Consider the following 11,760-nt stretch of genomic DNA (forward strand, 5'->3'; position numbering starts at 1 on the left):
ATTCATCAATTCTAGCCTCACTATTTCCCAAACCCTTCTTTTCCACACCTCCTGCTCAGGTCCCCACCATCTCACACTCACTCATTCATTCAACAGATATTCAGCGAGCACCACTGTAAATGAGCCAGACTTCACCTGCTAGGCACTGGGGAGACCATGGTCAGGGACATAAAAACCCAGCCCTCACAGAATTTACACTCTAGTGCAATAGTTCTCAACTGGGGCAATGTTGCCCCCTTCCCCTGAAGGGCTATCATCCAGTGTCTGCAGACATTTCTTCCACTGTCACAACCTGGGGAGATGTTACGGTCCTCTAGTGGGTAGAGAGGCCAGGGATGCTGCTAAAACCTCCCAGGATGCCTGGAACAGCCCCCAGCCACACAGAATTATCTGATCCAAAACGTCAATAGCTCTGAGGTGGAGAAACCCTGTTCTGGAGGAAAGAAGCAGGCAGTAAACAAAATGAATCTGTCAATCACATGGTAGATGAGAAGGTGATGAGAGCCATGGAGAAAAAGCAGAGAAGGGGAGGTGGGATGCCAGGAATGGGGACGGAGATGGTGAGATGGGGCTGGATTTACTGAAAGTCTTACGTGTAGCAGGAGATGAAGACTGGAGTCAAAGAGGACTCCGCGGCTTTTGGCCTGAGCGTCTGGGAGGATTGGCGAGCAGCCCTGCCCAGTGTTCGCTGTCTGGCCATTCCTCCTCCATGCTCCGTACAGCAGCCAGGCCAATCTTTGCACAGAAATTTGGTGCTTCCATTTCTCTTCTCTAACCCCCTATACCAGGTTTCCCAAATGCCCGGTGGGTACCCACCCTAACGCATGACCTGACTCCTCCAGGTCCCCCAGTGCTCTCCCCAGCCCGATTCTCCCAAGCCTCCAGTCACCGTGCACCTGATTCACTTCCCCCATCGCACCAGGCCCTCACCCCTCTCTCCTCTGTCAGGAACACTGTCTCCCTCCCTCACCCACCCTTCACTCTTGCCCGGCCCTACTTCTCTTGAGGGACTCGGTTCAGATGCCACCTCCTCCAGGGAGCCTTCATGGACACCCTCCTGTGGGTAAAGGACCTCCTCTGGGCTTTCACAGCATCCATGTGTCCTCCATCAGAGCACTGATCTGCTGGTTTATAATTTCCTGCCTCCTCCACGGGGCTGTGAACCGTGTGAGGTTGGGCTTCAGAAGCATCTTGCCGACAATGGACCAACCACCCAGGTTTGCCTGGGACTGAGGGGTTCTCAGGGTACCTGGACATTTACTACTTAAGCTGGGAACATCCCGGGCAAACCGGAACCAGCTGGTCACTCTAATTGTGTGCTTAGTAGAGTCTAGTCCAAGGTAAGCTCAATTCTTATTTGCTGAATGAATGGTAAATAGGAGATTTACAAGTGTTTCCTAAATGGATGGATGAAGTTCATCGGCAAGGAATTACTCATTCAAAATGGTTAGCCAGCCTTTGGGAAGACCCCAGCCCTGGTCCATCATGCCTTGAGCTCCAAGGACCAATAAACATCTCGGAGTCCCTCCAGCAGGGACCCAGGTCCCCGAGCAGGGTCCAGGCCCACCCTCCTGTCTGCACAGATATGGAGGTCAGGTTAGGGGAAGCAGATCTGGGCCAGCGAGTCCACCAACCTAATTCTCCTGGACCAGAGGCCAGCCCACCCTGGGCCTGGCACTCAGCTGCCCCACCTCGGAGCCCCATGTCCTCATTCTTGTCCCTGCCTCAGCCCTGTTATCTGACCCTTCATCCAGGACAGCTGATCTCCCTGTCTTTTGGTAGCCTGCGAAGCTAGAAACTTGAAAATGCTTCTCGGGGTTTTATTTTTCTCTTTCTTTCGTAGTTTCTTTTTTATTTTCTTCTGGGGCAATCAATCCTCCAGCCTTATCACGTTTGGTGGGAAAAGGGGCTAATTGTGTCCTCTGGACAGATGGCCTCTGTGCCAGGACAAAAGCGGCTGGGTTGTTTATGCACATGTAAATTTGGACCCTTGAGGTGCTTACAGGACAGAGAGAGGCATGCACCACATCACATGTGATTTTTTTTTTTTTTTTTTGCCCAGAAAGTAGAGAAAAACTTGCTTAAACAGGATGGCAGATGTGCTCTCTGTGCATAAACCAAAGCAGTATGGTCCAGGAGGGGTCTCCTCAGAGGTAATTATCTGGCGGGGGGATTAGGGGCTCTTTCCACGGGACCCATGACCCTCAGACAAAAGAAAATACAAAACAAAGACATTTAATTTGATGAATTAGTGCACAGTGAACCACCTTCCAGGGCAGGAAACAACCTGACCAGCATCCCAAAGCCCCTTCTACACTTCTTTTTAACCACCCCTCCCAAGGTCATGACCATCCTGACCACTACAGTCATATCTTCCTTATTTTTCTTTATGTTTCCACCTATCAGGAACATTGGTCATCTATCTCCCTCTCCCTAGGCTGCTGGGCTGGAGTTTTACAGAAAGAGGGAAGTTTGGTGGGTACCTACTCTGTGCCTGACACTTCCTTAGGAGGCAGGAGCTATGAGGACCCCCAGGTTGCTGATGAGAAAACTGAGGCTCAGAGAGGTCGCATGACTTGCCCTCTGTCACACAGCACGAAGTGGGATGAGAAAGCCAGGATCCAACCCTCCCTCATGCAGAGGGATGGCAGCTGAATTACCTTCACAGCCTCTGCAGAGGAAGTTTTATCCCAGGAAATCAATAGAGTGAAGAAGAAATCAGAGAGAACATTAATAATCTCGGGCAGCAAAATGAACTGTTTCTAAGCCACCTTTCTCACTGAATCCCATCCATGGGGCCTGTTACAAATGGTGCAGCTCAGAATAAAAAGGTCCTCCTGTGGCCATCTGAGGGGATGCTGAAGGCATGCAGCACAGGACCGGTTTCTAGAACAATGTGCTGGTGTGTCTTTCGAGGGCATCCCCAACACGAGCTCTCTATGGTTTGGACAGAGCAGTCTCCGTGTTCCCCATGTGAGGGAGACCCGGCTTTATAGCAGATGTCCAGCTGAGCCCTGGACATGCTTGTCTGGTCTGTCCTATGCTTTAAAATCGCCTGAATTGGTGGGCAACATTTACAATCAGGTAGACTTTGCATAACACCTTGGAGTCCTCTTGGAAAAAAACAGTTGAGAGGTGTGGTCACCATGGGCTCTGTTCTCAAGAGGCAACAGCAGGCTGCGGTGGGAATGGATACAGCACTTGTCTCTGGTTCACTGCTTTCCCTGTGCTCTGTCTCCCTCCTAGGGGACCCACCTGCCCCTGGAAGCATCTGGGTTTGCAACCTGTCCGCGCATCCTTTGAGCCATCACAGCTGTTAGCCAGTGAAATGACCCATGAGGTGAGGCTTGTTAGAGAGCGCAGGTTTGGCAATGAAAACGGGAGGGCAAGTGATGGGTCCAAGGCTCACAGGGGCCAGTGGGATGTCCAGGCTGAGTCTTCTGGTCATGGATGTCTCCGATTGCCCTGAACAGTTACTGAGCCCCTGCCTGGCCTACAGCATCACCATGACAATAATCATCATCATAGTGGTAGCAGTAATAGTAACACTGAGTACACTGCATGGTGGGGTCGGTGCTAAGTACCCTGGGGGTACTGATTTTCCTTTGGGGACACCCCCCTCTCCCACTATTGATCTTTGTGGCTCAGGAAACCACGAAGGCTGCTTTACCCCGAAAGAGGTTCCAGGGTTGGTCACAGGACCCCAGTCTGGCCGAACAGACTGCTGGCTGATTCCAGGAGGCTGTAGGTTTCAAGACTTGAAGGAACAGAGCTTCCAGCTGACACACCGAAAGGATGGAGTTATTGACAGGCATTTGTGTACAAGTGAAGCTAGCCAGAGCCAGCCTGAGAAGGAAGCCCACCACAGGGGAAAAGAAGAGTCAAGAGACTGGGAGGGCGGAGGAAGGGGGCAGGGGAGAATGCTCTGTGACACTGTTAAACTCCTGGATCCAGCCAAGCCTGAAGCTAGCTGCTAGTTACATGAGCCAATACAAGTCTCTTCTATGCTTGAGAATAAAAGAGTATAACAATGTTGAAGTTGGACTTTCTGTCACTTACAACCAGAAGAATCTGACAAATAGAAACACTCTCAGTATTTCTATTTGACATATGAGTAGTTGGAAGATAAGGGAAGCTAAATAAAGTCCCCAAGGCCATACAGCTGTGAACTGGTAACACTTGGATTTGAGCAAGGTTTGCCCTAAACCTAAAGCTGTGAAATCAGAAATCTTGGCCTCTTACAGGGCTGTCCCTCTGCCTCTAGGAACCAAGAGTTGGGGATTTTAGAAACAGCGTATGTTCAGAGCTGCTGGTACACTGTGGTGTGTTGGGGGAGGCCAGGGAGGGCTGAGGAGAGGCTGCATCGAAAAGAAATATATAATTATTATTTAAATCAGTTCAGACGCCATAAGGAGAAAAATCAAAGCTTTCTGTGGCATTTCCCCTGTGCCATTTTTTAATTCTATCTTATCAAAACACAGCTGGGATCTGTTTTTCAAAAGGGAAAAACTACTTTAATTTAAAAAAATTCTCAAATAAAAGAGTTAAAATAGCCCACAGGCCATCAGGTGACAATGGAAGGAAGACAGGAGCATTTCAGCAACTTACAGCAGATTAAAAACCTAATTTGTTGACTCTTTTTTCCAAAGCTCACCTCTCCCCTGGAAAGCTGTGTGTTTTGCATAATGAGGCTAAAATCCTGAAATCGCTGCTGTCCGCCCAGCTCCCTCTTTGTTGGGATTTCAATGGGCTCCCACCTCAAGTGGGGGTGTGGTTTCTTCTTGCTGCTGTAGCTAAGGTTGAATAGAATCATTTCACTCCCTGTCCTTATAATCTTTACAAGGCTTCCCACTGCCAGAAGGATAAAAAGCAAACCATTTACAGGGCTGGCAAGCCCTGAGAATTGCCCATTTTGACCATGTACCAGCTCTTCCCCAGTCTGGAAGTGTGTCCATGTCTTTGGTTCATGACAGTCTCCTCACCTCAGGGCCTTTGCACATGCTGGCTCCCTTTTCCACCTGATGAGTCCTATTCATCCTTCAGAGCCCAGCTCATTTTTCTCTGTCTCAAGGAAGCTTTCCTTTCAAAGCCCTAATATGTGCCCCCACAGTGTCAGAGACCTTTCTTCCTGGCAGTTATTTTGAACTGTAATTATATGCAGGCCATTGTCTTGTTTTTCTCTTCATTGTCAACAGAGTCTGACACATGGTAGGTACTCAATACAATTTTGTTGAACAGGCCAATGGGTGAAGCTTGACGAAGGCAGTGCATGGTATTGACATGCCATGGGTTCCTCAACCCCTGGGGTCTTCCTTTGGCTGTGCCCAAAGCCCCAGCCCACACTCTCCCAGCACGTTTCAAAATCTGCCTGCCTATCCACCTTTGGGTGTGCACGGTGCTCTGGGCATGGGACTGTGCAGTGTAGGGAAGGGAACATGGTCTCTAGGGTCAGATCCAGGTTCAAATCCAGCTCTGCCACTTTACTGCATCTCTTTAGACTTTTAACTTAATTTTTATTCTGGTAAAATATACATAACATAAAGTTTTCTACATTAACCATTTTTAAGTGTACAGTTTAGTGGCATTAAGTACATTCACATTGTGCAGAGGGCTCTGTTAACATGATCTTGTTGGATTCTCACAACAGCCCCGCGGGTAAGGGTTGAGGATGGAGCTGTTCCCAGGGAGGGGGTCAAAGCTGGGCTGGACCCCAGTCTAATCTGCCTCCAGAACCCAGGTTCTCCTGTTTCCTCCCCAAACTGTAAGCTCTGTGAGGACAAAAATGGAGTCTGCTGTCTCTGTATCTTCAGTGCCCAGCAGAGTACGACTCTTAGAAGATTCCGAGCAAATCCTGAGCATCAGCAAATCCTGACGCTCAATGAGTGAATGCATGAGTGAGAGAACGAAGGAATGAGCAAATCTCCCTCCACTGAGAGAGACACTTCCCATGTCTGCAACATGATTCATTCCTGCCCACCTAACCTCCAGGTGAGCTAAGGGGAAAGTGTTGACTGCGTGCTATGAGGTCATTATGGCAAACATGCCTGCTGGCACTGGGGAGGCAGGATGACATCATGGTTAAAAACACGGTCTCTGATATCCGATGATCTGGGTATAAATCCCAGGGATGCCTCTTCTGGGCTGTGTGACCTGTGGAAGTCAATCTACCTCTCTGAGCTTCTCAGATTGTAACAGAAGTTCATGGCAGAAACTACCTCAGAGGATTGTTGCTAGTAACAGATTTTATATATATATATAGCCTCTGGCATGGTGTGTGGTATCTGAAAAACACTCCATAAGCATTATTTGTTGTTGTTGTTGTTGTTGTTGTTGTTGTTATTATTATTATTATTATTACTGCTAATGTCAGGATGAGCAGAAATCTAGGGAGGAATGGGCTATCCATGGTGAGTTGTACAGGTGTCCATTATGCAGCTCTGAATGAGTACCAAGGGTCAAACAGGAGGAGGAAATACAGACGACTAGTAACTGCATCGGTTAGCTACAATCACAATAATGGTGCGTAACAAACAAGCACAGAACCACAGTGACAAGTAATAAGAAGCATTTACTTAGCTAACCTGTTTGTGGCCAGCTGGAGCTTGGCTGAGCTAGGCTCTTCACTGAAGTTTGGGCTCAGGGTGGCTTGACATGTGTGTGTTCTGGGGCCAGGCTGAGCGGGTAGCAGCTACCTTCGGGGAGCTCTTCTCCCAGCCACGGCAGAAACACGCAAGGCCCCGGGGGGCCTAAACTTGGAACAGACACACTGTCACTTCCACTGCACCCTAATGGCCAGAGGTAGACACATGGCCAAACCCAAAGTGAAGGCTTAGGAGCCTGCCTGTCCCTTGAGTGGGAAGAGCAGCAAAGTCCCATGTCTAAGAGCACAGATACGGGGAGGAGGAAGAAAGGGGGCCAGTGATGTATTTACTCCAATAACCAAACACCAGGCAAATCTCGGAAAGGGGTCCCGCACTGCCCTGCTCTCCTCACCGGTTTCTGCAGCTCCTGCCTCATTGGCTCCTGGTCAAAATCTGGAAGACCCTGAGCAGTAACATTTGCAGTCCATGGGGACCCCATCCCCATCTTCCCAACATCTGGACCTGCTCCGGGGAGCCATTAATCTCGGGCAATTTCTTCCCTCACTTGATTTGTTTATTTAAGGAAAACAAGTTGCTCCTAATTAGAAATACTGCTGTCGGAATGTTCCGTGCATCCTAGGCTGCCTGTGTTCAGACCTTCTGCCTAAAATTATACCTGCGCTCTTAACATCTGTGAGTCTGTTCAGCAACTGTCCTAAGTGCAGGCTTCTGGTGAGGGGGATCTGGGCTGTTGTGGGGGCCAAGGGAGCCAGGGTAGAGGAAGACACGGACTTCAGAGCAAAGGCACTCAGGAAGATGAACATAACACCATCCTAGTGCCCTGCTCGAGCTGGCGCCACCGATGCCTGAATCAACACTCAGAAGGTACACAGCCCGAGCACAGTTCAGATGCGCAGAGCAGACAGAAGGGGAGTTTTAAAGGCTCAGAGATGTTTTCTTTTTCGGACCCTCTCAGCTGTGTTGACAGCCACACACACACACCTTTACAGCCCTATGGACACTCAGGCACACCCGTGGAGTTGCACACGCTCAGAAACACACACATACACTAGACACGCACAAAAGTTACGCTGCCCCACAGACAGGCAAATTCACAGGAACACACATCATACACCCAGGGACATGTGAGAAGATGCAACACAACATTCCAGATGCACATGTTCAGAAACTCACGCATTCACAGGAGACACGCACAAAATTCATGCTGCAACATCCAGAAACACACATTCAGAGACAATCACATGCACACCGAGACACATTCACATGGCAACCAACACACCCAGGTACCAGTGCTAGGAAACGGACACACAGAGATACAACCCAGCATGCCATACTGCACACAGGCACACACGTGTACACGCGGAGATCCACAAGTTCGTACTGCAAGACACACGGCTCACACCCACATAGGAAGCACACACATACACAGAGACACAATCAAATGTACCCTCTAACATTTACACAGAGGCACAGGCTCAGAAACTCACACGTGTACACGGAGACACTCACGGAGGCTGCACAGCACACAGACCCTCACAGCACACGTGTGCATCTGTGCAGCTGAGCACCTGCCTCGTTGCAGACATACATCCAACTTACATACGTACAACTGCTTACCGCTCACAAGTACATCCTGACTCACACAGGCACACACACAATCACACAAGTGTAAATCCATCGCAATCCCATGCCTACACACTCATACTGACACTCGTCTCACAGGCGTGCACACACACTTAAGGTTTTTATGTAAGTCACACTCTCCTGAGCACACATGCACATACCTTCATGAGAATGCACACGCATGTACATGTTCACACACGTGTGTGTCCTCCCAGACACATACATCCGACTCCACCATGAAAGCAAACTGCTGAATTTCTGAATCCTACAAGTCAAGCTCACATATTGGAATCACTCCTGCCCCAGTCCCAACTGCCTGCCCGTTAACTCACTCTGTGTTGGCCGAGATGAGGTCTGCCTTTCCCACAGAGGTTTTAGCATAGACCCAGGGGAACCCTAGTTTTGGGAGGGGCATAGATACCCCAAGCTTCAGAACCACTCAGAAAGAAATAAGACTGATCAATCTGAGGCCTTCCTCCACAATCTCAGCAACTCCTGCTCCCCCACCCAACCCCATACACACACTCAAGGCACTTTTCCCAGCATGGCTGTTCCTGCAGGGAACAGTAGCCTCGCCTGATCAGATGGCAGGCTGAGTGCCTGACACCCAGACAGGCTGAACTTCTCTGCCCCGGGGCCCTACACAGCTGCGAAGTTGAAGCCATGGAGACGGCTTACCTCCACCTCCTGTTGTCATGGCGACGCAGCAGCTGGATGCATCCAGTCCTCCCAGACCGCCTGGGGCTCCCCACTAGGAGCTGCTTGTCCAGCCGGGCTTTTATGAGGAAGCAGCAAGGGGGCGGGGACTGCAGGTGTCAGGTGATTGGAGAGCCCTGCTCCCCAGTCAAGGATCACCTGGTGCTCAGATGGGACAGGGCCACCCTCCCTGCGGATAACAGCACCCACATGCTCATGCACAAGACCCCAAAACAGACAGCCTTGCTACTGCATTGGTGTGGCTCCAGTCTTCACTAGATACACTAAGCCCTTCCCATGCACCATCTCAGGCAGTCCTCTCCACCCCCTTCTGAAATAGGAACTATGAACCCTTCACTCTACAGTGGAGGGACCAAGATTTGGAGGGTGAAGTGACTGGCCAACCTCAGATGGATCTGAGTCCTAGATCTCTTAAACACTAAATTCTGTCATCTTCTGGGATTTTCAAATTTTCATCCGTGACAATTATTCAGGGCCATGAGTGTCTGAACTGGGACCTCTGAGGATACATGAAATCTCTTCATTTTACAGAAGCAGCAACTGGGGCCCAGAGAGGTCTAGTGATTTGCTCAAAGTCACACAGCAAATTGAGGGCAGGCTTGTAGTTCAACCTCCTGGCCCAAAGATGGGGTTTCCCCAGGACATCGAGCACTGGCCTCCAACACCCTGGGGGAATCCCCAAGTCCCAGCAGCCTCGGGAAACAGCTCCAAGCCTGGCCCCAGGTCAGAATCCTAAGGAAGAGCAGGAGGACCTCAGACTCCCACCTCATGCCCCAAGTACTGTCCAGAAACCACACAGCAATGCTATTCCCTAGAAGCAGATGCCTAGCCCAAGCAAGCGGTCACAGGGCCAGGGGAATAGTCCAACCTATGGGCCATGGCCAGAAGCAACTCCGCTGCCTGCTTCACTGACCAGCTAGTCCATCGAGATGCCCCCAGCGTTAGGCTGGAATCCTAGCAAGGAAGCATGATTCCATCTAGGGGGCTGTGACCACAGACATGGCTCCAAAATGATCCCTGGAGACCAGGTAGCCTCTTTGAAGCATGTTTTTCATTAGGTGGAAAAAGAATCTGGCCAAACTCATGAGCTTCGTGCTGGCCTCTGCAGAGCCTCAGGGAGCCTGGAGTGTGGGGGACCACCCGTATCCTCAGAGCTGGGGATGAGAGTGCCAGGAGCCCCTATCCAACTGCCCATTTCAACCCTTTCCTGCAAAAGTCTGTACCTCCCCAGGCTTCAATCTGAATGGTCTCATTGGGCAGCCCAGGAAACTTCCCCCAAATCTTTTGCTCATCTAAGGAGCTGCAAGGAACGGGACATGATCCGGGTCTCTCCTAGTGTCTCTGCCAAGGAGGTGAGTCGGCTCCTGCGATGACACTGGGGTCGCTGAAAAGACTAGGATGGAGGCGATCTGCCTGAACGGGTCCCCTGCCCCAATGCTTTCTCTCTTTCCTTACACACACACACACACACACACACACAAAACACGCACACCAGAATGGACATAAGCAAGACTGCAAAGCACGCTGCACAGAGCCCATCACCCGGGCAGCCCTGACTGCTGGCTCCAGATGACAAGGAATCTCATTCACCCAAGTATCACCCCCACAAGCACCTTGTAAAGCCAACTTGAAAATACATCCAGCTCTTTCTCCCTCAGAGCTCTGAACTGGCCAGGAAGGGGGCGATTCATGAATCAGATTAAAGGGGCCCACTGCCCTCCCCCCTGGCCCAGCTCAGCCTGAGAAGCCCTTGTCATGCCTGCCTTTGGGGACCCCATGGGATGCCCGGAGGAAGGACCCCAGGATGAGCCGGAATGTCCCACCCTCTGCCGGAGGAGAGAAAGTTTGTCATTACCCGGAGCTGGGCTGTCACCACTCGGTTGCCTACTCACCAGGCTCTGGGCACTGAACCCCCAGCCTCCGGGGAGCGGCTGGCCCTGGAAGCCCAGATGGGGGGCAGGAATCGTTTCGCAGTAGCTCTGCAGCCCGCTCCCTTATGGCGCCCTCTTAGCAGGTCCAGGCCCCTCAGTCCTTACCTGGGGGTCTCAGCCACTCGCAAACTCTGCCAGCGGAGCTCAGCAGGCGCCCGGGGTCTCTCTCTCTGCGACTCCCGCGTCCCGCTTGGCGCGCCCGCTCTGTGGGCGCCTTCCCAGCTGCCAGCTGCTGCAGTGGCATCCAGGAAAGCGGAGTCGGGCTTCTTTCTCTCCCCCAAGGCTCCTGCAGCCGGGCCCCGGGGCTATTTCTTCGGGTCTGGCGCAAGAGGCATCCTCCGCGCCTCCAGCGGGAAAGTGGAAGAGTGTGCGTCCTGGATTGCAGCAGCGGCGACAGCGGTGGCCGGGGACGAGGAGGCGGTGGCGACGCCAGCCGGTGAGCCGGGGAGGCGGGCGGAGGCGAGAGGAAGTGCAAGCCGGGCTCCTGCGAAGCCGAACGCCCGGGCGGGCTGGCGGGCGGCACTGCGGGCGCCCCGTGCCGCGGCGAGGCCCCCGCGCGGGCCCCCGCCCGGGGATGCTCGGGCCCACCGCCCTGCGCGCCGGGCGCGGGCTGCGGCTGGGCGCGGGGCTCCGGCCGCCCTCTCCTCTCCGTCTCTCGCCGCCTCCCCCGCTGCCTCGCCGGCTCTCCCGGACTTCACGTCTCCAGCCCGAGCTCCCCGCGCCGCCGCCGCCGCCGCCGCCGCCAGCCCCGGCGCGCTCCTCGCGCGGAGCCACAGCACTGCCTACCGCTTAACTCCTTGCATGCCACCCGGCCGTCCCGCAGCCTCCCGCGGAGCTGGGCAGACCCGGTGCCAGGCCTGCTGCCGAGCTCCGGCAAGGGGCCCAGC

The 11,760-nt window shown here is 52.4% G+C and overlaps 1 protein-coding gene across 2 annotated transcripts in view; it reads right to left on the reverse strand.

Moving 5' to 3' along the window:
- Positions 1–11,470, reverse strand: part of WSCD2 (WSC domain containing 2) — an 85,524-nt gene extending 74,054 nt beyond the window's left edge. Inside the window, exon 1 of one of the 2 annotated variants that reach the window (XM_074356052.1) lies at positions 10,979–11,470. The gene's annotated coding sequence lies outside the window, so the exon portion shown is untranslated. The remainder of the gene's footprint in view (positions 1–10,978) is intronic. The other variant, XM_010963537.3, reaches the window with a different exon arrangement.
- Positions 11,471–11,760: the final 290 nt, after the last annotated feature.

The sequence above is a fragment of the Camelus bactrianus genome, chromosome 32, assembly GCF_048773025.1.
Source record: "Camelus bactrianus isolate YW-2024 breed Bactrian camel chromosome 32, ASM4877302v1, whole genome shotgun sequence".
Lineage (NCBI taxonomy): Eukaryota > Metazoa > Chordata > Mammalia > Artiodactyla > Camelidae > Camelus > Camelus bactrianus.